The sequence below is a fragment of the Hemitrygon akajei genome, chromosome 14, assembly GCF_048418815.1.
Source record: "Hemitrygon akajei chromosome 14, sHemAka1.3, whole genome shotgun sequence".
Taxonomy (NCBI): Eukaryota; Metazoa; Chordata; class Chondrichthyes; order Myliobatiformes; family Dasyatidae; genus Hemitrygon; species Hemitrygon akajei.
The window spans coordinates 84,793,672-84,820,503 of record NC_133137.1 but is presented as its reverse complement, the minus strand read 5'-3'; the positions used below and the strand labels follow the sequence as shown (position 1 = coordinate 84,820,503).

The following is a 26,832-nucleotide window of genomic DNA, read 5'->3' as shown; positions in this document are numbered from 1 at the left end:
AAAGTTAGCCGATTAATTACAAAGCTGATGAATACTTCTTCAGACTCACAAATTTGGTTTTTAATTTTTAGTAAATTGTTGACAGGTTTTGGAATGTGTCGTGATGCACAATGTTTTGTAGATTAGCTCAAAAATCCTACTTCAATATAGTTCAATAGTTCCAATTAATATCAGAAAATGTATACAATATACAACCTGAAATTCTTGTTCCTCACAGACATCCATGAAAACAGAAGAGTGCCCCAAAGAATGAATTACAGTAAAAACAAATTACAGATCCCCAAAGCCCGCTTCTCCACTGATGCACAAGCAGCAGCATAGTGCCATCCCCCTTCCCCACTTAGAACCATAGAAAATTACAGCACAGAAAAAGGCCTTTTAGCCCTTCTTGGCTGTGCCAAACCATTCTTCTGCCTAGTCTCACTGACCCGCACCTAGACCATATCTCTCCGTATCCCTCTCATCCCATGTACCTCTCCAACTTTTTCTTAAACGTTGAAGCTATGTTTGAGCGTAGCTCTAGGTCAGGGTCTTCATCAGAACCCCATCCACCTTGAAAAGGGAAAAAGAAGACACTAAAGGTCGAAATTAAGCTGTTTCTGCAGATGAGCACAAAGAACTCGCTGTTGAGTGCCATTTAGTCCCACCCCTCAGTTTTAAATTTAGAAAATGAAACTGTAAAATATGTAAATAGTTGAGGGGGCTGAATATGTTTTCAAGGCACTGTATCTGGAGGAAATATTCTCCATTCTGCTTCAGTTGGAAGTTGGCTCCGATGTGGCCACATGAATTTATACAGCTACCGGATGAGACTGCTCTGGACAAATATTTCAGAACTTTTTGAATGCAACACAACATGGCTGCAACATCGGCACTGGCAAACACTTGGATTGTTGGTGAGAGATAACGATGCAGTTGCTGCTCATTTTCCATATATTTGCTCTTCCACGTGTAGATTGCATCAGAAGCCGACAAAGTTCACATCAAACCTGCAGTGGAGTGGAGAGTAGAATTGCTACTTGTAGTTTAATTTTCCTATCTTCGTATTTTTATACAATCACCTATGTTTATGTAATTGTTGAACGAATTTTCAAGTAACTACTGTGCAGTTGCTTCTGTAGTTTTTAAAGAAACCTTGGTTTTCAGTAGCAAGTGTCACTCTACTAGAATCTAGCTATTTGGTAAATTAACTCTCATCACAGGAATTTGTGTTAACTCTATTCTAAGTATGAGATAACTACGGATGCTATTTCTTTTCTCTTTCCTTTTGTTCTCTCACGTGTCTTTTGTTCGTTCTGTGCTACTGTAACACTAAATAAAACAACTGTAATCAATGAGTATTATGCCTCACTCTTGACTTGTGAAGAATCTTTGGATCGCAGGAGTGTCATGAACCAACAATGGTGATAATAAAGCTGTTTCTGATTGGCCTCTTTTTTTTTTGTTCCAATACAAGTTCTGTAATCATTCCAGAAAGGATTAAATGAGATAAACACAAATGGCATATTTTGTATCTTCCAATGATCTTTATTCTCAGTGGCCACTCTATTGCCTATACCTGTGCACCTGCTAGTTAATGCAAATACCAAATTAGCCAATCATGCGGCAGCAACTCAAGCATAGAAGCACGCAGGCATGGTCAAAAGGTTCAGTTCTGGTTGGATTGGGGAAGAAATGCGATCTATGTGACTTTGACCATTGAATGATTGTTAGTGCCAGACACTGTGGTTTGAGTATCTCAGAACTGATTCACACACAAAAGTCTCTAGAATTTACAGATAATGGTGTGAACAGCAAATAAACATTTAGTGAGTGGCAGTTCTATAGCCGAAATTTTTTTGTAAATGAGCGAGGTCACAAGAGTATTCAAGCTGTTGGCACTGCACTGTTACAGGTCGGGGCGTTCCAGAGTTCAGAGTTCAATTCCAGTACCATCTTTGTGGAATGCGTGGGTTTTCCCCTGGCACTTCAGTTTCCTCCCATAGTCCAAAGATGTACTAGGTAGGTTAATTGGTCATTGTAAACCGTCCCATGATTAGGTTAGGGTTAATTGGGGCGGTGTGAATTGAGAGACCTACTCCACGCTGCATCGCTAAATAAAATAAAAATACCCATACACGTTACAACGGTGGTGCACAGTGCCGCATCTCTGAATGTGCAGCATGTCAAACCTTGAAGTGGATGGGTTATATTTGCAGAAGACCGTGAACATTCACTCAGTGGCTGCTTTTTTTTGTAGGTCTACCAAAGTGACCCATGAGTGTATTTGTGGAATGTAGGATTGAATGTTGTCAATGGGAAAAGAGAAGATCTTCAAATGTGAATTTGGATAATTCGGAGAATAAGGCAGCAGTGACTACACAGCAGAACTTTATCATCTTCTCTTCTCTTGTTCCACTAGGGCGTGTTGTAACCTTGTCTGGGTGCACCACAGTCTGCAGACAAGACAGCGGAAGAAAACTCACCACCAGCATCTTTGCTATCCTGTGGGGTAAGATTGCTTATTTATAGAATCGAAGCATTCAACTGGTCTGTGACTAAAATAATAGATTTTATATTCTATTCGAGATTAAAAATTTGTAATGCATACCTCCTGTGCTTAAAACATACTGTACATACACTGTGCTCCACTATTCAGATGTTGTTTTTGCCTGCACTGATTGTAAAGGCTTGGCAATTTAACAAATAAGGAGATGTAGATTTTGCCTGGGTGTGAATGTGGAAATCAGGTTATTGTAAATGTTGTCATTTTTATTTCTCATGTGAACATCGCAAGTCTATGAAAAATTAAACTGGCAGAGTGGGAATGTAAAGCAGATTGCTGATCAAAGAATCAACTTCATTCGCCTTGTACAGTTAAATGTATTAGGAATTTGCTGCGGTGTGTTAGTCAGGGCATTACATGCAACAAGAAACAACATTCAACAATTATAAAGAATAAAGAATTACAGAAAAAATTGAGAGTGATATATAAATTAAAGAAAGCTAATGAAGTTAGAGGTTAAAGGATGGATCAGGAATAAAATGTTTATAAGTAAATAAATAGCATTCTGCATTTACAATATAAACAGCATTATTAAATGTGGTTTAAAGTGTCTACAGTGCAGTAACAGGAGTAACAGATGGAGAGGGGTGCCACTGTCCCCTCTAAGCTGCATGGGTACGCAGTAACTGAAATGCTCCCGTGCACGTAGCCTGTGCAGCTGGAATTCTCTTTTATATAATGTTAATATAATTTTGAAATCTATGTTCATATAATGGCGAAATACACTAACAATGTGTTAATGAATATAAAACATAATTAGGATTTTGCAGCGATTTAGTGTGGCATCTAAAACGTTGACAAACTTCTATAGATGTGTAGTGGAGAGTACATTGACTGACTGCATCGCAGCCTGGTATGGAAATAATAGTGCTGTTGAACAGAAAATCCTACAAAAAGTTGTCTGTCCCGGGTAAAGACCTCACCTCCATTGAGCACACCTACACGAAGTGTTGTTGCGGGAAAGCAGCATGCATCATCAGGGGCCCCCATCACCCAAGGCATGCTCGCTTCTCACTGCTGCCATCAGGAAGAAGTTACAGAAGCCTCAGGACTCTCACCACCAGGTTCAGGAACAGTTATTACCCCTCAACCATCAGACTCTTGAACCAAAGGGGAAACTTCACTCAACTTAATTCGCTTCATCGTTGAAATGTTCTCACAGCCTATGGACTTACTTTCAAGGACTCTTCATCTCATGCTCTTGATAGTTTTGCTTATTTATTTGTTATTATTCTTTATTGATTTTTGTATTTGCACAGTTTGTTGTCTTTTGCACACTGGTTGACTGTCCAAGTTGGTGCAGTCTTTCATGGATTCTATTATGGTTATTATTCAATAATGGATCTATTGAGTATGCCTGCTGAAAAATCTCAGGGTTGTATATGGTGACGTATATGTACTTTTATAATAAGTTTACTTTGATCTTTGATATTATCCATAAATTTTCTAAATTATAAATGGAGGACAACATATACTTTGAAACATTTTAAAGCTTAAACATATTTACATTGTCAGGGTTTCAGTGTTACAGAGTAGAAGTGAAACATTTGGATGATCTAATGAGGATTAAGACGTATGTTTCATCTGGATGTGAAATTAAATGGACAGTGTTTATTGACTGTAATAAAATCAGATGTGAAAAAATTTACAAAACAAAGATTTTTGTCATTATACTGTATTTCATGATATCCATCAATTAATAAATGAAATCAAAAGTAATGTGATTCTTCAGTTTTTTTTCTAAATACTCATTGTATGCATATTACAAAAACACAGTTAAAGTGCTGTGCAGTTTTCAGAATGTGTAAAAATTTCCTGCTCAGCAATGGTTGGCCCATGCAGCTGTATAAAAAAATTAGGAAACATTAGGGCTGCTAACTAGGCCAGTTGAACTAGAAAAGCTCACTCGCCCACAGCTTTCTCCCCACCCCAGCACTCTCACCCCACTCCAGCCCTTTCTCTCCACCCCAGCACTGTCCTCACCCAGCTTGCTCTCTCCCCCAGCTCTCTCTCTCTCTCCCCCAGCTTGCTCTCCCCCTCAGCGCTCCCTCCCCAGCTGTCCCCGCCAACTCTCTCTCCCCAACATTCTATCCCTCATCTCTCTACCTCATCCCTCCCCCTCAGTTCACTCCCCAGCTCACTCCCCCTGCTCTCTCAAACCAGCTCTCTTCCCCCTTCCCCACTTCACCCACTTCTCCCCTTCCCCCTCTTCCCCATTCCTCTCTTCCCCCTTACCCACTTCCCCGTTCCTCCCTCTTCCCGTCCACTCTCTCCTGCTTTTCCCTCTTTACCCCTACCCCTCTCCTCTTCCCACTCTCCCCTTCTCCCTACTCTCTATCTGCCTTCACCTCCCCTTTAAACCCCTTCCCCCATTTCTCCCCTCTTCCCCCTCTTCTCATCCCTCTCCTCCCCTTCCCCCACAACTTTTTCTCCCTTTCTCCCCCCTCCACATCCCTCCTTCCTGTCCTCTCCCTCCTCCTACCCCATCTTCTCCCCTCCTCCACTATCTTCTCCCCACTCTCTCCCCCTCTCCCTGCTCCATCCGCCACCCCCTTTCTCTCCCCTCTCTGCCCCTCCCCTTCTCTCTTGCCCCCTCTCTCCCCTTCTCCCTCCTCACTCCCCCCCTCTCCCCCTCCACTCCACTCCCCCACCTCCCTTCTCCTCCACCCCTCCCCACCTCCCCATCTCCGTCTCCTCCACTATCTTCTCCCCACTTTCCCCCTCCCCTCATTCCCTCTCCAACCCCTCAACCCTCTCTCCTCACTCATCTTCACCCACCTCTTTTCACCCACCCCTCTCCACCCCCAAACCACCCCTCGTCAACACCCCCTCTCTCACACCCCCTTCACCCCCCACCACCACTCTCTTCAGCCCCTTTCCCCTCTCCCCTCTCTCCCCTCCCCTTCTCTCCTACCCTCCCACTCTCTCTTGCCCCCTCCCCCTCTTACCCCACTCCCCTCTCTCCCCCTCCCCTTTCCTCCCTTCCCCCTCCCTTAACCCCCTCACTTCCTCCCTCTTCCTCTTCTTCCCCTTCTTCCCCTTTCCCCTCTTCCCTGCCTCTTCCCCCCTTCCCCCTCTCATCCACACCCCTCTCCTTCCCCTCTACCCCATCTCCTCCCCTTTACCCCCTCCCCACCTCCCTTCTCCTCCTCCCCTTCCCCACTTTTCCCCATCTTCTCCCTCTCCTCCACTATCTTCTTCTCCCCACTTTCCCCCTCCCCTCTCTCCCCTCTTCCACCTTTCAAACCCCTCTCCTCCCCTTCACCCACCCCTCTTCAATCCCCCCTTCAACTCCCCTGAACCTCCCATCTTCAACCCCCATCTTCAACACCCCAGCTCTCACACCCCATCCCACTTCTTCACCCCCCACTTCAACCTCTCTCTCCTCCCCTCTCCCCTTCTCTTCCCACCCTCTCTTCCACCCTCTCTTCCCCCCCTCCTCACCCTCCTAATTTTATTCCCCACCTCCCCCAAAGCTGTTTGTTTTTTAACTGCATGGTACAAGCTGTGCTGAAGGGCCCTGGAAACAACAGCCATGTACCTTGTTCTCATCCCTGTATCTGGACTTTAATAAGTGCACACGTCCTGTGGGAATAATGCAGTTGAAAATATTTGTTTTCACAAATGTTATCCCTCCTGAAATAGTTGTGCTCGGAGCTGTTTATCTCAGCCAACTGACTTCCCCGAACACTCAGATAGTTCATGGAGCACTGACCAATTGCCACAGCACAAAATAGAAAAAGATAAATGTTTAAATGGGAATTTATATATATATATATATATATAAAAATATTTAAATATATATATATATAGTGTAGCAGTTAATAAGCATTGGATTTTACAGATAAAGTTAATTTTCATTGGATTTCCCAAACCTGATATGAAATGCTAACCCCCTCCCTTGTCTTTAGACTAGTGACAAAGTTACATAACAATATTACTATGGGTGCTTTCTCTGAGAGGAGTTACCTCACTTCTGTCAATGTTCTAACATAAATTGGTTCATTATTGTCCCACGTGCTGAGGTACAGTCAAAAGCTTTTCTTTTGTCTGCCCATCCATACAGATTATTCTATTACATTGAAGTAGTCCAAGGGCAAACATCGTAAGCAAAATGTAAAAGGAAATGTTACACGTAAAGAGAAAATGCAGTGCAGGCAGCCAATAAAGTACAAGGCTAAAACAAGGTTGATTGTGGGCCATATTCCTCCTATTGTCCAAAACCACTTTTTTTGCTGTTTGCATGATTTGTTCTTTTTTTGTTGTGCATTGGAGGTTTGTTGTTTGTCTTTGAACAAGTTCCATAGTTTTCTTTCTTTGTTTTGTGGCTTTGATAATAACTGTACATTGAATCTTTGAATATTATATTACCGCAATATTTAGGAAAACTTGAAACATTTGAAGAACTACACATAATAACGTACTGCACAGCTTTAACAGCAGTGCTGTGTAATGGCTCCAAAATAGATGCACTCATTAAGAGAAGTGCAAACCTGAGTAATAAAATGACTCGAAAAAAGGTGAAAGAGATTAATTTTGAAACCTTAAATGCAGAAATATCCTGCCTAATAGAGTATAAAATTGATAGCTCAAGCAAAAAAGTTAAAAGAAAAAAGCTAAGCAAGCACTAAGATGTGATCAAACTAACAAGTCATTGTTGAATTTATTGATACATTAAAACCAACAGTGCATACGAAGTTAGTCTAAATAGATACATGAAAAGTTTAGATGAAGAAAACAGAATTATCAGTCCAGGAACAATGAAAAAGTTTTAAACAGAACATTGAAACTAAATTTAACACACCAAAATATCACCAACCCTAGCACAGAATTACCAACAAACATAGAGATGATGAACATTTGGTCTGATATCTGGTCAAACAGGATGATGCACAATCAAGAAGCAAGCTGGATTAGGGAGGAGAAAGAAGACACACAACTGAAGACACGCAAACTCCTAAAGTTGCAATGGATATGCAAAAAACAATTATAAAATATATCCACAACTGGAAAAGTACCAGCAGTGATAATATTCATAATTATTGGTATAAAAAATTGCTTGCATTAGTCAATACCTATTAAAACATATCAACATTTTCTTTAAAATCCTGAAGAAGTGCCCAAATTTTTGACAGAAGGTAAAACATATCTCTTATCTAAAGGAGAAATCACAAAAGATTCATCAAAATATTGTCCTAATACTCGTTTACAAGCTACATATAAAATTGCAACATCATGTATCTCACAGCCAATCACCACTCAATTAGATAACCACAGTATACTTACAGAAGAACGGAAAAGATGCCATAAGGGTATGAAAGGATGTAAAGAACAGCTGATAATAGATTCTGTAATTTGAAATCAAGCTGGGCAGAGAAGTACAAATCTTTCATGTTGTTATATTGATTACCTAAAAGCATTTGCTTCAGTCCCAAACTCATGGTTAATAGAATTCTTAATATAAATAAACTACACCCAATACTTGTGAAATTCCTACATCTGATGAAGCATTGGTTTATGATAATCATCCTATTTATTAGCAACCAAAGAAGTAAAACCACTGTTATCAAAATAAACCGAGGCATTTCCGATTATGACTCTCTAAGCCACTATGGTTTTGCCTAGCTTTAAACTCTCTCTCCAAACCACTGAATTGGATGAAAATAGAGTATCAAATCAGAAAAAAGCAAATGACACACCTTCTATACATGGACGATTGAAATCATGCGGTCCTTCATTAGTAAAACTAAAGCAATTAATTAAAATAGTCGAACTATTTTCTAAAGATATATACTTTGGACTGGAATAAAAAACAGAGCAATAGGATACAATAAAGCCAAAGGATGATTATGAGCCATAAGTACCTGGGATATCAGCAAGCTAAGAAAACAGTTCATAGTGCAATAAACAGAATTTAGCTCAAGGCTTAAGAAAATCTGCCAAGCAGAGCTCAGTAGTAAAAATATAACAAAGACAATAAACACTCTCACTCTACACATATTAATGTATTCTTTTGGCATAATATCTTGGTCCAAAACCAATCTGAAAAATTTACAAAGAAAAATAAGAACTGAAATGACAAATTTTAGAAATCACTATGTACACTCGAACACACAGATCAACATTACCTAGGACAGAAGGAGGATGAGGAATAACGGCATAAAAAAAGATACACAGATAAAACTTCCACAGACATATTTCCATCAATGAAAACAGGACTCAGCACTCCATGCAAGCATATGCCATTGTGATAAGAAGTGTGCACCACTAAACTTAAATGAAAGTACAGTCCAGAAAATAAAGAAATTATCACCATAGAAGAAAAAAGTTAACCAATGGAAGAGCATGATCCTCCATTGAAAACATCCCAACAATCTGAGGAGATGTCAACAAGGAAGTGTCAAATGCCTGGTTCAGAGTTGGACACCTCTTCTCAGAAACAGAAGGGTTCCTTGTGGTAATACTGGACCAGGTGGTAAAGACAAAAAATATAAAAGATACATAATAAAAGACCAACAAATTCAAGATGATAAATGTAGAAAGTGCCAAGAGAAAACAGAAATATCCCAACACATTATAGGAGCCTGCAACAATTTAACTGAATCTGATTATTTACAGAGGCACAATCAAGTGACAAACATCATTCACCAAATCTTGCTTTAAAATACAAAAAGACACTATACCTTACTATAAATACAAACCTGATCCAGTTTTAGAAACAGAGATCTACAAATTATATTATGACCGATCTATTATTACAGATAGGACAACCTATAATAACCGTCCAGATGTAGTATTACAGGATAAATATGCAAGAACAACTTACTTAATAGCCACATAACGTACAGAAATCAATAAGTGAATAACGCCAGAAATATGCTGAATTAAAAGAGGAAATTGTTCATTAATTAAATGAACAAAAATGGTTAATCAAACAATATGTTTACAATATTCCTCAAATGCTACTGAAATGTTAAATATATGTTTCAGTGCGGTGTTAAGGTGACTGAAGTTATCCACGCTTTTCCACGTGTCCGATGGTTAAAGGGTAATAAGTGTTCCTGAACCTAGTGGTGTAGGACCTAAAGTTCCTGAAATTGTTTCCTGATAGCAGCAGCAAGAAGTGAGCTCAGCCTGGATGGTCCAAGTTTGTAGAATTGAGGGAGGTCATTGAAGATGGTCATCGATTCATTGCCGATTCGTTATATGAGTCTATTTTGGCTGACATCATTAGATGCTATCCTCTCAGGCAGCGAGGAACACACTTCCAACAGCCTCTGTCATCAAGTTCCTAATAATTGAAACATCGTTTACCTGAAACCACAACCCCGGACACCGAACAACACTCAAAATTATCGAGGAACTCAACAGCTCAGGCAGATCTCTGGAGGATGATGGACAGTCGACTTTTTGGGTCAAGACTCTTCATCTGGACTGATGTTTTGAGCAGCTTAAATAAAGGATCTCAACCCAAGATAACATCCATTTCCCTCCATCGATGCTGCCTGACCGGCTGAGTGCCTCCAGCAACTTGTGCGTTGCTCCAGATTCCAGCATCTGCACTCTCTTGTGTCCCTCAATACATGGACTTCTGCTGAAGATCAAAGGAAGAAATTAGACAGGAAGAATAGGACCGGCTGTAATCCTATTGAATGACAGAGCAGGCTTGTCCTATTCCTTATGTTCTTTGGGTCTTACAAAATTGGGTGTCTTTGACAGTTCAACTGCCTGTCTCAAGACGTGTCTTCCTTGAGCACCAGTCTTTTATTTCTTTCTTTCCATTAAATGCCATTGATTTTGAAAATCTCTCTCTCAAGTTAAGATTATTAAGAGGACCGGGGCCTGTCTCTGATTGATAGCACAAATGCCTGATGATGACGGATGGGTTTACTTACCTAGGCTCAGACATGCCAGTATCTTTCAGCCTGATACTTCTGTTGCTGAAACAAGTATAAAGTTTACTGGCTTTACAACATGTTTAGAGCGCTGAAGTAAGTACAAATTAGTTTCTGGCCATCTTTTTGTTTGGACATCAGTATACATCGCTGACAGATATCTGGAATCTGGCCTGAAGCAAGAAAAGTTAAATGTTTAGGTGTGGATTATTCTGGAGCTTCAGAAGAAAGAAGGCACAACAGTCCTCTACTTTTTTAGAAGTTTACGAAGATTCAGCATGTAATCTAAAACTTTGACAAACTTCTCTATATGCACAGTGGGCAGTATAGTGACCAGTTGTATCATGGCCTGGTATGGAAGCACCAATGCCTTTGAATGGAAAAGCCTGTGGATACAGCCTAGTCCACCATGGTTAAAGCCCTCCACACCACTGAGTATTCTACAAGGAGTGCTGTCACATGAGAGCGACATCCATTATCAAGGACCTACACCATCCAGGCTATGCTCTCTTCAAGCAGCTGACCATCAGAAAGGAAATAAATGAGCCTTAGGACCCACACCACTAGGTTCAGGAATATCTGTTACCCTACAAGCATCTGGCTCCTGAACTGGCATGGATAATTTCCTTTGCATCTCTGATTTTTGCATTTTCTCCCCATTTAGAATATATACTCTACCTTTATTCCTTCTACCAAAGTGCACGACCACACACTTCCCTACACTGTATTCCATCTGACACTTCTTTGCCCATTCTCATAATCTGTCTCTCGCTGCTCTTCTTGCTGCTGCCATCAGAAGGGAGATACAGGACTGAACAGTTATTACCCTGTAACCATCAGGCTCCTGAACCAGAGTGGGTAACTTCACTCACCCCAGCACTGAAATGATTCCACAACCTATGGACTCACTTGCAAGGACTCTACATCTCCTGTTCTCAATATTACCCATTACTTATTTATCTGTTCTTTGTTATATTGCTTTTCTTTTTGTAGTTTCACAATTTGTTGTATTTTGCACATTGGTTGTTTGTCCATCTTTGTGGTGAGTTTCTTTGTTCTTACTGTGAATGCCCACAAGAGAATGAATCTCAGAGTAGTATATGGTAACATATTTCTACTTTTATAATAAATTTACTTTGTACTTTGAAAGTGGAATATTTTCCTGGGCTGGAAGGCAGAATGAGCAGAAGTTTCAAGTGGGAGGGGAGTTGGATGTCAATGGGGGGGGGGGGGGGTGGAAGAAAAGAATGGGAAGATTCAACTTTTCCCACACCACACTATAGTGGTTAGAAATGAAAAGTAATCCAGGCAGGTCCTGGGGTGGATGCTGAGGATTGAGGCCCAAGACTTGAATCTTAAGTCTAGAAGTTGAGGGCCACCTGCAAAACTCTGCGAATGTCAAAGGCCCGATGTCTGCAAGTCCAAGTCCAAGTTCACTGGAAGCTGTAGACAGGCTTGTTTTGCTGTTGTTCCATTCTATTGAGCATTGTGAGCATGCTATATTGGTGCTAGAATGTGCGGTAGCACTCGCCGGCTACCGCAGCACAACCTCAGCTGTGTTAGCTGTTATCACAAACGACACATAGAATAGAATAGAGTTTTATTGTCATTGCTCAAGGAAAAGAGATTGTGGTGCTACTCCAGTCCACGTTGAACAGGCATTTACAATGCATAAAGTACGGCTGAATTCAAAAAAATTATTTCACTGTATTTTTCAATGTGACAAATAAATTGAAAATAAAACACAGTGGACTTAGTAGATCAGGGCAGCAACTGTGGACAGAGCAACAGAATTAAGGTTTCTACTGTTTCCTGCATTTTCTGTGTATATTTTTGATCAGGTGAGAGGAAATCAGTTGTTTTTCACTCTGTGATGGGGCAAGCTGAGGTTCTCTCATTGTACCACAAATTTTTAACTCAACGTCTTGCATCTCTGACAGGGAGTAAGGAGAATGAGGTGGGTTGTAAGGATCTTTCCTCTGTTGATGGAAATCCAGAGATCAAGGTCAAAGTCAGAGGAAATTTATTAACAAAATCTGCATATGTCACCATATGCCAACGTTTTTGTAGACATTTAGAAGAACATAAAGAGGTTCAATAGAATTTCTGAAAAAACTATACATAAACAAACTCTGACAAACAACCAATGTGCAAATAATTTAAAAAAAAATAAGTAACACTGAGAACATGAGTTGTAGAGTCCTTGAAAGCAAGTCAGTAAGTTGTGGAATCAGTTCAGAGTTGTGGTGAGTGAAGTTATCCACTCTGGTTCAGGAGCCTGACAGCTGTAGGGTTTTAATAGTTCCTGACCTTAAGGCTCCTCTACCTGTAGCCCGATGGTGGTAGTGAGAAGAGAGCATGGCCTGGATGATTGGGGTGTTGATAATAGAGCTGATAGGTGAAGGCATTAATGGTATTAGTGGCTCGAAGAAGTGATGTGACTGTTCTTAGCCCTTGCCTTGCTCTTTAGTGAATATCCAGTGCAAGATCCTTATTCCAAAGATTTGACATGTATAATCTTTGCATCAACTAAAGATATATTGTAACTAGGATCATGTTTACTGAGACAAATCCTATCTGAAATTTCTACAGAAGATCCTCCCCCCACCCCCCCCCCCACCCCACCGATTATTACTCCAGGGTAATGTACAACCCAGATCTAAGAGCGAGGGCACTGCAGTGTAGCAATTACAGCGCCAGTGACCCAGGTTCAATTCCACAGCTGTATGCAGGGACTTTGAATGTCCTCCCCATGACTGTGAGGGTTTCCTACAGGCGCTCCTGTCACCTCCCACATTCTAAAGTTGTGCGGGTTAGTCGGGTAGTTGGTCACATGGGTGGAATTGGGTGGTGCTTGCTCATTGGGGTGGCAAGGCCTGCTCTATACCCTACCTGTAAATAAAAGAGAGGAGATTGTCCTTTTATTGGCTTTTGCTATTCTGAGCCACACCCTAGAATGGGGGTACTTCCAATTTTCCTCCTTCTTACCTCTTCTTCGTCCCTCCTCCTCCTCCCCTCCTTCCTCCCCCACTCACCTACTCACCCGCCGCCCCTCCCCTAACTCTGGCTGGGGGTTGATGGCTCGCTGCCACTCCAGTTCTTGTGGTTGGTGAGGTGAGCACACGAGCTCAATGTGAGATTTGAGGACTCTGCCACGAGTGGTCAGCTGGTGCCTGTTGGTGGGGGAATGGGGAGGTTGGCCACTCCTTCCACTGTTGGTGCCAGGTGTTCATGTGCTCCCACCACGGAGTCTCGAGACGTTCGGTGCTTTCGGATAAGTACCTGAAAAGTAAAGAATGCTAAAGGCTTTGGTGAGAAAATGGGTTTGTAGGACTGGTTTGATAGCTCATATATTCAGCTAGCACCACATGGATGGCTCTGGTTTATTATTATTGTCATATATAACGAGATACAGTGAAAACTTACCCTGAATATTGTTCAAACAGATCAATTCATTACACAGTGCACTGAAGCAGAACGAGGTAAAACAATAACAATGCAGAATAAAGTAAAAAATCCTCCTTGCCATATAACCATTCTATGATTCGAATGCTCCTTCTCTCTTTCGAAAGCTCACAGGTCGGGGATTCTCACATGGACTGGTACAGTGTCACTCGGTTGAGCTGCACCCATGCAAGTTTCAATCCTGAGCGCCAGGCACTTTGTGTGGAGTTCGGATGTTCTCCCTGTGCTTCCTCCGGGTGCTCCGGTTTCTCCCTCATTCCAAACACAGGCGGGTTGGCTGATTAATTGTCCCTGTAAATTACTATCAGCACAGGCAGCTGGTAGGAGAATAAGAGTGATGCCAACGAGTGAACAAGTAAGTATAGACTGCAGGAAATAAGCAAATAATGGGATTATTGTATGGGAGCCAGCATAGATTCGAAGGAGCTGATTGAATCTATAACCTCGATAACTTCCCACCTGCGGTGAAAGAAGAGCTGGTGAGCATGTCCTACTATTTCTTGTGACTGAGAGCATCCTCTGATCATTCTCTATCGTCCCTTGCTATGACAGATACTGGGTAGGTTACCTGGAGTCAAGCATTCAGATGAAGTGGCTGGGACACGAGAGTTGGTTGAGTTGAGTCCTGTCTGCTTCTCGGTGTAGGACGTTGACTTAGGTGAGGATTTGGGAACTTATTTCTGACGGCAGTGATTCAGAGCTCAAGAGAGTAGCTTTGCACCAGAGACTGGAGGCCACAGTTCCGTTAAGCCACTCAGCACATCAAGTTTGCTCTACCAATCCATCATGGCTGATTTATTATCCCTCTCAACCTCATTCTCCTGCCTTTTCCCCATAACCTTTGACACCCTTACCAATCAACATCCTTTCTAATATACCCAATGATTTGGTCTCCACAGCTGACTGTGGAAATGAATTCCATGCATTCACCACCTTCTGATTCAAGAAATTCCTCCTTACCTCTATTCTAAATGGCCATTCTTGCGTTCTGAGGCTCTGCCCTCTGGTCCTGGACACCCCACCCTCTCCTCATCCTCTCTATCTCGGCCTTTCAATGTTCACAGGCTTCAGTGTGATTCCCCCCTCATTCTCCTAAACTTTTTGAGAACAGGCCTGGAGCCATTAAACTCTCTTTGTGGCAAGTGGTTGTGTGTCAAATTATGCAATCGGTGGCAAGGATTGTGTGTCTTTCTCACCTTCATGTATGCTGGCTGTGACTCCTGCAATCTGCTGTGATCGTCAAATAGCTGTACGAAGTTCCATCTGAGAATTTGTTTTGTGCCCTCACACCAGGTGGTGACAGTAGCTTCAATGTAACAAAGGGTAACAAAGGTGATGTTGATTTACATCCTACAGGTCTCCAATGCTGCCATAATCTAATCCATTTCTCATTAGCATGTCCTGAATCAGAATCAGGTTTGTTATCACAGACATATGTCATGAAATTTGTTGTTCTCTGCCAGGCATGCAAGTAACTGTAAGTTATGAAAAATAAATACATTGTGCAAAAGAGGAATGGTAGTGTTCATGGGTTCATAGATCATTCAGAAATCTGATGACAGAGAGAAAGAAATGTTGAGTGTGTGACTTCAGGCTCCTGTACTTCCACACTGATGAGAAGAGGCATGTTCTGTGTGGTGAATATCCTTAATGTTGGATGTCGCCGTCATGAATCACCATCTTTTTAAGATTTCCTTGATGTTGGGGAGTGTTGTGTCTGTGAAGGAGCTGTCGGAGCCTACAACCTTAATAACCCTTGACATTTCCCTTGATTTTCCACCCCACTCATCTTCATATTCAGTGGAATCTGAATTTTGTAATTTTTCCCACCTTCGATTAGATTAGATTATGAGGACACTCAGTCCTCATTTATTGTCATTTAGTAATGCATGCATTAAGAAATGATACAATGTTCCTCCAGTATGATATCACAAAAACACAAGACAGACCAAGACTAACTGACAAAAACCACATAATTATAACATATAGTTACAACAGTGCAAAGCAATACCGTAATTTGATAAGGGCAGACCATGGACACAGTAAAACAAAGTCTCAAAGTCCCCAATAGCCCATCATCTCACTTAGACGGTAGAAGGAAGAAAAACTCTTCCTGCCATGAACCTCCAGCACCGCAAAGATTCCCAATGCAGCCTCTGGAAGCATCCGACCACAGCCAACTCTGAGTCCGTCCGAAAACTTCGAGCCTCCGACCAGCCGTCCGACATCGAGCACCGAGCACCATCTCTGCCAAGCGCTTTGACCCCGGCCCCGGCCGCCAAGCAACAAGCAAAGCCGAGGATTCAGGGCCTTCCTCTCCGGAGATTTTTCCGATCGCACAGTAGCAGCGGCAGCGAAACAGGCATGTCAGAAGTTTCACCAGATGTTCCTCCGTGCTTCTCACGTCCGTCCCCATCAAATCAGGATTGTGCACGGCCCCTACTTACAGATACCAGATATTCATTCCTGGAGTGGCTGCGCACGCTGCTGTCGCGCCGCCATCTTCTCTGCTGTGATGAGATCCCATCAACAGATCCACCTTTTCACATCCAACCCTCTCAGTATCTGTAATTCAAAATTTATATTTTGGACATTCCTTTTGAATTCAAGACCATTGCCCATCCAATTATTCCAATGATGGCAGAATATGAATTTCCTGCTTGACCATGAAAGGACCGCGGTAACCAAGATGACACAATAAAACTGCAGCGTTTGATATCGGTCATCCAGTGTGCAGGTTATCAGCATTCTGTTCTATAATGCAACTTTTGCCAGAGGTTTTGTCAGTAGAACAGAGTGATCTAGGAATAATGGTGCATAGTTCCCTGAAGGTGGAATCTCATGTGGATAGGGTGGTGAAGAAAGCTTTTGGTATGCTGGCCTTTATAAATCAAAGCATTGAGTATAGGAGTTGGGATGTAATGTTAAAATTGTACAAGGCATTGGTAAGGCCAAATTTGGAGTATTGTGTACAGCTCTGGTCACCGAATTATAGGAAAGATGTCAACAAAATAGAGAGAGTACAGAGGAGATTTACTAGAATGTTACCTGGGTTTCAGCACCTAAGTTACAGGGAAAGGTTGAACAAGTTTGGTCTTTATTCTTTGGAGCGTAGATAGAGTTGACGTGGATAGGCTTTTTCCATTGAGAGTAAGGGAGATTCAAACAAGAGGACATGAGTTGAGAGTTAAGGGGCAAAAGTTTAGGGGTAACACAAGGGGGAACTTCATACTCAGAGAGCGGTAGCTGTGTGGAACAAGCTTCCAGAAAAAAAAAACCTGGTAGAGGCAGGTTTGATATTGTCATTGAAAAAAAAATTGGATAGGTATATGGACAGGAAAGGAATGGAGGGTTATGGGCTGAGTGCAGGTCGGTGGGATTAGGTGAAAGTAAGCATTCAGCATAGACTAGAAGGGCCAAGATGGCCTGTTTCTGTGCTGTAATTGTTATATGGTTATATAATTATATGGTTACAGGGAGAAAACAGGAAGAGGGATAATAAATCAGCCATGATGGAATAATGGAGCAGGATCACTGGACTGAATGGCCCAATTTGGCACCTATGTATTATGGTTTTATTGTTAATAGCAACAAATCAGATCTAAGTGGATGGCTGTTTGTGCCTCCAGAAAGTTGACAACAAACATTGATTAAGCAGCACTTAGTTGCGTGTGTCTTCAATTAAATCCTGAACTTCACCAGAACTTCTGTCTTGTCATTAGATTTAAAGGCACCTCTCCACTTCTCTCTGGAGTATAATATCAAGAACTGAAGGCGACCTACCTGGGGGAAACAACAGTGGCCGTGCCTCTGGCACTGAGTCTGGCCCTGTGGCACTGATGGGCAGGAAATTGAAGATGGCAGCAGTAATAGGGGATTCTATAGTTAGGAGGACATGTAGGTGATTTTGTAGACGCTAAAAGGAAACTCAGATGGTAATTTGCCTCCCAGGTGCCAGGGTCCGCGATGTTTCTGAATGCGCCCACAGTATCCTGAAAGGGGAGGGTGAGCAGCCAGAAGTTGTGGTACATATTGGTGCCAAAAACGGATGTAGAAAATGGGAGGAGGTCTTGAAAAAAGAATTCAGGGAGTTAGGAAGGAAGCAAGAGAAGCAGGACCTCAAGGGTAGGAATCTCAGAATCACTGCCTGTGCCATGTGACGGTGAGGTTAGGAATAGAATGAGGTGGCAGATAAATGAGTTGATGAGCAGGCAGCAGGGATTCAGATTTCTGGATCACTGGGAACTCTTCTTGGGCACGTGCGGCTTGTACAAAAGGGATGGGTTTCACTTGAATCCAAATGGGACCAATATCCTTGCAGGCAGGTTTGATGAAGTTGTTGGGAGTGGTTTAAACTAATATGGCAGGGGGGTGGGAACCAGTATGTTAGAGCTGAGGATGAGAATGAGCCAGCAGGTTTACAAGTAGATTATGTAATATGTAACCTGAATGTGAGGAAGGATAAGCCTATGATTGGGCACAACTGCAGACAGAGCAAAGAGTTAAGTTGTACCACAGAGGCAAAATTCATAAGGGTGAAGAATGCAGGACTGAAGGTGCTGTATTTAAATACATGTAACATTTGGAATAAGGTGGACGAACTTGGGGTGAAATTAGAGACTGGTCGGTATGACGTTGTGGGCATTACTGAGCCGTGGCTGAAAGAAGTCATAGTTGGGAGCTTAACATCAAAGGATATGCTTAGTGTTGAAAGGACTGGCAGGAAGGCATAGGCAGTGGTGTGGCTCTGTTGCTTTCTAAAAATTGCATCTTTAGAAAGAGGTGACATAGGGTCAGAGAATGTCGAATCTTTGTGGGTAGAGTTAAGAAACTCCAAGGGTAAAAAAAACATTATGGGAATCAGATATGGGCCTCCAAACAGCAGCCAAGATGTGGGTTGAGATTGCAAAAGTTGGTGGAAAAGACGTGTAATGTCACAATTGTAATGGGGGACTTCAATATGCAAGGGGATTGGGAAAATCAGGTTGGTGTTGGATCGCAAGAGAGTGAATTTGTTGAACGCCTACGAGGTGGCTTTTCAGAGCAGCTTGTGCTTGAGCTTGCTCAGGGAAAAGCAATCTGAGATTGGGTGCTGTCACCAATTGGAGATTAGTCATCTTAACTAATAATATGATTGAATCATAATATTATTGAATTCATACTGCAATTTGAGAGGGAGAAGCATAAGTCACGTGTAGCAGTACCGAAAAGGAATAAAGGAATTACGGAGGCATGAGAGAGGAGCTTGCCCGGGTGATTTAGAGGGGATACAGGTGGGGATGACAGCAGAACAGAGGTGGCTGAAGTTTCTGGGAATCGTTTACAAGGCGCAGCATAGAAATGTCCCACAGAAGAAGTTCTCAAATGGCAGGGCTAGGCAACCGTAACCTGCCCTGCTAAGCTGACAAGGACTGCATAAAAACCAAGGAAAGGACATTTAAGGTAGCAACATTAAATGGGAAGTTAGATCATTGGGAAGTTTTTAAAATCCAACAAAAGGCAACTAAAAAAGAAGGGAAAGGGTGAACTAGCCAATAATATAAAAGTTTTTTTTCAGTTATATGGAGAATAAAAGGTAGGTGAGAGTTAATATTGGACCACTGGAAAATGATGCTGGTGAGGTAGTAATGGAGGACAAAGAAATGGCAGTTGAACTTAACAAGTACTTTCCTTCAGTCTTTCCTGTAGAAGACACTAGCTGTATGCCAGAGGTCCATGAGTGTCATGGAGTAGCAGTGAGTGCCACTGCTATTGCAAAAGAAAATGTGCTCGGAAAACTAAAGGTCTTAATGTGGATAAGTCATCTGGACCTGATGGACTACACCCTAGAGTCCTGAGAGTGGTTGTTGAAGAAATAACAGATGCATTGGTCATGATCTTTCAAGAATCACTTGATTCCGGCATGGTCACTCAACTCTTTAAGAAGCGAGGAAGACAAAAGAAAGGAAACGATAGGCCAGTTAGCCTAACCTCAGTGATTGGGAAAGTGTTGGAGTCCAATATTAAAGACAAGGTTTCGGGGTACTAGGAGACTAATGATGACATGTCGAAGTCAGCATGGTTTCTGTGAAGGGACATCTTGCCTGACAAATCTGTTAGAATTCTTTGAGGAAGTAACAAGCGTGGTGGGCAAAAGAGGGGCAGTGGATGTCATTTGCTTAGATTTCCAGACAGCATTTGATAAGGTGCCTCACATGAGGCTGCTTAAACAAGAAGAAATCCTATGGTGTTACAGGAAATTTATTGGCATAGATAGAGGAATGGCTGACAGGAAGGAGGCAGCGAGTGGGAATAAAGAGAGCCTTTTCTGGTTGGCTGCCAATGACTAGTGGTGTTCCTCAAGGGTCAGTATTAGGACCGCTACTTTTCACATTGTTTGTCAATGAATTAGATAGTGAAAATGATGGCTTTGTGGAAACGTTTGCGGATGATACAAAGATAGGTGGAGGGGTAGGTAGTGCTGAGGAAGTAATGTGATTACAGCAGGACTTAGACAAATTGGAAGATGGAATGCCGTGCTGGGAAATGTATGATAATGCATTTTGGTAAAAGGAACAATAGTGCAGACTATCATCTAATTCAAATTAGAAAATTCAAACATCAGCGGTACAAAGGGACTTAGGAGTCCTTGTGCAAGACTCCCAGAAGGTTAATTCACAGGTTAAATCTGTGGTAAAGAAGGCAAATTCAATGTGGGAATTTATTTCAAGGGGAACAAAATATAAAAACAGGGAAACAATGCTGAAGCTTTGTAGGACACTAGCCAGGCTGCACTTGGAGTATTGTCAACATTTTTGGGCCCCATATCTCAGAAAGGATATACTGTCATTGGAGAGAGTCCAGAGGAGGTTCAATAGGATGATTCCTGGAATGAAGGGGTTCAGATCCTGGAATATGAAGAGCGTCTGGCAACTTTGGGCCTGTCCTCAATGGAATTTAGAAGAATACGTGGAGATCTCATTGAAACCTACTGAATGTTGAAAGGTCTAGATAAACTGGACGTGGAGAGAGGATGTTTTGTCTGGTGAGGGTATCCAGGACTAGTGGGCACAGCTTCAAAATTGAGGAGTGACCTTTTAGAAGTAAGGAGGAATGATTTTAGTCAAAAAGTGGTGAATCTGTGAAATGCTCTGCCACAGACTGTGGTGGAATTTAATTCCATGGGCAGAAGTTGATAGATTCTTGAATGGTCGGGGCATCAAGGGATATGGTGAGAGGGCAGGTATATGAGGTTGAAAGGGATCTGGGATCAGCCATGATGAAATGACAGAGGGGCTCAATGGGCAAAATGGCCTAATTCTGCTCCTATGTCTTATGGTCTAAGCTCTATCCCGATTGAAAATGAATCAGTAACCTCAGAGTGCAATTATCTGGAATTGGAACAGTATGTCACTGATCATTGATCCCAGTGCCATCTGTTACACTTAGTCAGATCTGACTCCAGCTACATTTTTATTAATCTTGTGGAAGTCCAGTTTAACTGACAGCCTCATTACAATCGACTGACAGATTGTTGTGCGGCGTCCATGACCTTCCCAATATTGCTATTCAGTTGCTTCCTGGTTAAATCCTGGTCTCTCTGTGAATGGAATGAGCAGTGACAGCTAACTTAGAAGCAAAGGGGTATAAAAACACACCCCTCACAACCCCTGGGACGTGCTGCAGCCAGCAAGTCTCTTTGCAAGTGTACTAAACGGATAGGTATTTGGAGAGAAAATGAGAAATGTATGGAGAGAGAGGATAAAAAAGAAACTAAATGGGAGGTAATTGAGAGCAGAAGAAAGGTCCATAGAATGGTAGACTTGTACAAGCTCAAAAAGTGAGAAAGCATTAACGGGCTCATGAAATGTCAACAAAAGCACACAGGGAGCTAATGGAGATGCAATCAGAATGAAAGAAGAGCAGGAAGGAAGAGGATAGAGCAGTAATTCTCTGACTGAGAATACCCTTCTCCGTCCAAATGCATTTGAAAAGCATTGATATTTTTACCTGGTCACCTGAGGCACACGGTGAAAAGGCATTACTTACAGATTGGAAAGAAGAGTAAAAAGTTGAGGAGGAATGTTTGCGTCATAATGGATGATAAAAATTTAAAACAAGGGAAAAGAAATGGTTGACAGGAGACACAAAATGCTGGACTCTGCATGGACCCTCTTGAGTTCCTCCAGCAGGTTATTTGCTGGAAAAGCAATAGTCAATAGTTTCCATGTGGCTGGTATTAAGGAAAGAGATGAGGCAAAGAAGAAAATTTTATTTATGAAGCGCCTTCAGTGATCATAGAATTTCCCAAGCATTTTACAACAGATATAAAGCATACTTTGGATGGTAGTCACTATGGATTGCCAGTTATCACAGAGCAAAGTATCAGTATCAGATTTGTTATTGCTGACATAAATGATGTGAAATTTGCTGTTTGGCAGCGGCTGTACAACGCAAAAACATAAAGTTACGATAAATTGGAATAATAAGTAGTGCAGAAAAAAGGAATAATGAGGTAGTCCTCATATGTTTATCAAAGTACATAGCTCCAGGGACATCCATTATCAAAGTATGTATACTATATCCAACCTTGAGATTTGCCTCCTTACAGGCAGAGAAACCTCAAAAGATCCCATTTAAAAAAGACCGTCAAACACCCAATGCACAGAGAAGGAGAGAGAGAAAAACAAATTGTGCAAACAATAGAAGTAAGCAAATAGCTCCAGGACTGCAATTTCATGGACCATTCAGAAAAATTTTGGTGGAGGGGAATAAGTTGTTTCAGAATTATTATGTGGAACTTCAGGCTCCTGTGCCTGCTTCTTGATGGTAGTAATGAGGAGAGGGCATAAACCATGATGAGATAATAAAACTGGTAGTGAGATGTTGTATGAGGGATAAATATTTTCCAGGACACCAGAGGAAGGAAAAATCTCCTGCTTTTCAGGTAGTTCCCTGGGATCTTACATCTGTCAAAGAATATGAAGAATTTTTCTTTCACATCTCTTCTGAAAGGTAGCACCACCATAGTGTAGCACTGCCTTTTCCATATATTAAAAAGGAGTTTTTTTAATCCTTTTACTATAATTGAGGTCAATGAACATTCATTCTAAAATATTTAACAATAAACGTATTGTGGAATAGGGTTGAGATTGACTCTGATGTGGTTTCATTGGTTGTGAATAATTTCATAAGAACCCAAAGACAAAGAGGGCACAATCGCGTAGCAGTTAGCGCAATGCTCTGTAAGATCTGTGTTCGATTCCCGCTGCTGTCTGTAAGGAATTTGCACATTCTCTTTGTTACTGCGTTGGTTTCCGCCTGGTTCTCCAGCTTCCTCCAACATTCCAAAGACATGCAAGTGAAAGTTAGTGAGTTTCATGCACGCTGTGTTACCTCGGGAAGTGTGGTGACACTTGTGGGCTGCTCAGCAAAATCCTCGCTGGTTTGATTTGATCCAAACTATGCATTTCACTGTATGTTTCTGTGTACATGTGACAAATAAAGATAAATTTAATTTCCTCCTTTCAAAACTGGATTAATATATCAAAGGCCCAGCAAGCTGGCTGACTGGCTGACTCTTTTTGAACGTGACAGGACACAGGGTGACATAACTCGAACCGTGGGCTGTTGACAACAAATAATGCGCCGTACCGGCGGGCAAGTCACCATGGTAGTATGAAAGGCAAGGAGCTGACAGTCCCCAGACTCTTTGTGATATTTTCCTTCTCTCTCCATGGAAGGAAGTTCGGCCAGAGCTCACTGTTGTCCAACTCTGCAAACCACCTTCTGCTTGTGGCTCTGTCTACAATGTTAATTATATTGAGTCTTGAGGGTGAGCAGTTACCTGGAATCATTGTGCCCATAAACCCTCAAACCAGATAATGTCAACAGCATCAAGCTTCTTTATAAACATGATCACCAAACCTACTCTAGAAACTAAAAAGTCCCTTCCTTTTGAATGTGGGATATATTGATAAATTCTTTTTAGAAAATTGTGACCAAAAATTACATTGCATTTTCTCAATGTTCCTGAACTGTGTTTCTAACTGTCCTTAGCTTTCTGTTCATTTCCTTCCTTGCCATCCCAAGTTAGGAAGGCACCAGACTGCAAAGGTAGGGCAATGTCCGCTGCGGTCCACCAGTGTCTTTGCTCCTTTAACACTGTGGAGAAGATGCTAAGACTTTATCAGGCATTGGTCAGACTGCACTTGGAGTATGGTGAGCAGTTTGGGGCCCCTTATCTAAGAAAGGATGTGCTGGCATTGGAGAGGGTCCAATGGAGGTTCACAAGAGTAGCGTGGGAATAAACTGGTTAATGTATGAGGAGCATTTGATTACTCTGAGTCTGTACTCACTGGAGTTTAGAAAAATAAAGGGGGTTGTCATTGAAACCTGTCAAATATAGATAGAATGGATGTGGACATAATGTTTCCACTAGTGGAGGAGTCTAGGACCGGGGGGCACAGCCAATGTTCCCTCTAAATTGTGCACATGTGTGTGCACACACACATCTTTTGCTACTAGTGCAAAAAGGAATTTAAACTGTGTGCAAAATGTTGTCACTCTCTACCTCGTTGGCATATGAAGTGTATTTCACGACTGTACACAATCGCATTTCCTTTTGTGGTTTCTGATGCAGATGGTGCTGACGACGTGGAGTCTGCGATGATTTATCCACAGATTTTAGAACTGGCTTATTTATACCATTTTTATTGAAGAAATTATTCAGTGCACATATGTTGTCACTGGACAAAAAAATTGCACAGGGAAAGATTTTTGCACACACTGGTAATTACAAATTTGAGGAACATTGTGCGCAGCCTCAGATTAGGATGTTCCTTTAGAAAAGAGATAAGAGGAACTTTTTTCATCAGAGGGTGTGAATCTGTGGAATTCATTACCACAAATGGCTGTGAAGGCTAAGTTATTGGGTATATTTAAAGCAGAGTTTGATAGGTTCCTGATTAATCAGGGCATCTAAGGTTGCAGGGAGAAGGCAGAATGGGGTTGAGGGGGATCATAAATCAGTCATGATGGAATGGCAGAACAGACTCGATGGGCCAAATAGCCTAATTCTGCTCTTATGGTTTTATGGTCTAATTAACAGAAAACTTACTTGCTCTATATCTGGTCTCCAGTGACTGATGGAAAGGTGAGATAAACTGTGGGGAAGAATTGCTCATTTTCCTCTAGTGTGTGCTAACATGTTTAAAACGAGTTATAAAGGGTGATGTGGTTTCAGATATCGACTGTTCATCCTGGCTTTGAATAAGTGGATGCATGCTATTGGCCTTCTTTATTTAAGAGACACAATGAAGAAAACAAAGATTGATCTTGTCTTTGCTAATCAGTCATGAAGTATTGATCCACTAACAACAACCTTTGGTTTTAACTGCCTGATGTTTAAAAATGACCTCTGCTGGACAATTAATTCCCTTTGCATCTTTAAAGATGCTTTAATGAACTGTGATTTTTGAAGTAACTAAATCAATATTTTTACCCCTTTGGCTCTGAATGTCCATGGAGTACAAAGCTTTAATAGCTACCAATCAGAATTTTGAACCAAATTTATTCAAAACCAGATTGAAAAGAATGTAATTTTGCAAAGTATGTTCTCTGTCAAAGTTGTATAAGCCCAGTATTATAACTCAGCACAGAAACACAGAAGTTAGAGGCATTGTCTCATAGATACAGCAACCTGGGTTCAATCTTGACCATTAGAGTTTGCATATTCTGTAGTTCTATAAAACTCTGGTTAGTCTCATTATAAGAACGATGTGAAAGTTTTAGAGAGGGTGCAGAGGAGATTTACCAGGATGCTGCCTGGACTACAGAGCATGCCTTATGAAGATAGGTTGAGCGAGCTAGGACTTTTCACTTTGGAGCAAAGGTTATGTACTTAGTTGGAGGCTGCTTGACACAAAGAAGAGGAGTCATAATGGGATTGGTTTGAATTAACATTCAGTTCTGGTCTTTGAAATGCAGGGAGGACCCAACGAGACCAACAGATACAGTGTGTTAAACCATATCATTCCTAAACCAAGTCCCTACTTACAGTGCAGATGGATGTGGTCCAGTGTCAAAACGGGACTTGTAGAATAATAGTTCCATTTCCAACCAGTCAATCTAACTGCACACTTGATGCTTCTCTGCCTGTCTAGCCATCGACAAGATGGATGAGGAGAGGTCAGAGTTAAGACAGCAGAAGTCCAACTGATGTGATTCAAGCCATCAGTTTCTGAAGTCAATGGAGATGCAGCAATTTCATCAGTAGAGGGCAATAAAATTCAATCCCCAGATAATAATATAACAAAGTCTGCAAAATCATCAATACCAACTGCAGACAAATTTGTGAATGTATTGAGACTTCTGGGTGAAAACATATTTTTAAAGTGTAAGAAACTGAAAGGTGTTGGCATTCAGAGGAACCTGTCTGTTGTTGCACAGGTATCACTGAAAGCTAATATGCAAGATGATAACTTAAATTAGGAAGATGAAGTACAGCACATAAGCAGGCCCTTTGGCCCACTTAGTTCATTCCAAAACTATTAATCTGCCCAGTCTCATTGTCCTGCATCAAGACCATAGCCCTCCATATGTCCTGCATCAAGACCATAGCCCTCCAGCTCCCGATCCAAATTTCTAACCCACATCCACTACTTCTGCTGGCAGCTTGTCACCACCCTCTGAGTGAAAGTGTTTCCCCTTATGGTCCCCTTAAACATTTTATCTTTCACCCCTAACCCATGACCTCTAGTTCTAGTCTCACCCAACCTCAGTGGAAAAAGCCTGACTGCATTTACCTTACGTACACCCCTCATCGTTTTGTATACCTCTGTCAAATCTCCCCTCGTTCTCCTACACTGTAGGGAGTAAAGTCCTCAGCTATTCAAACTTTCCCTATAATTCAGGTCCTCAAGTCCTCTTCTCTGCACTCCTTCAATC

General features: G+C 41.7%; 1 protein-coding gene across 2 annotated transcripts in view; it reads left to right on the top strand.

The window, feature by feature from the left end:
* The window catches only part of celf2 (cugbp, Elav-like family member 2), a 1,088,079-nt gene that overhangs the window by 108,700 nt on the left and 952,547 nt on the right, over window positions 1-26,832 (top strand). For both annotated transcript variants that reach the window (XM_073066515.1, XM_073066516.1), the window contains exon 2: window positions 2,402-2,491. The gene's annotated coding sequence lies outside the window, so the exon portion shown is untranslated. The remainder of the gene's footprint in view (window positions 1-2,401; window positions 2,492-26,832) is intronic.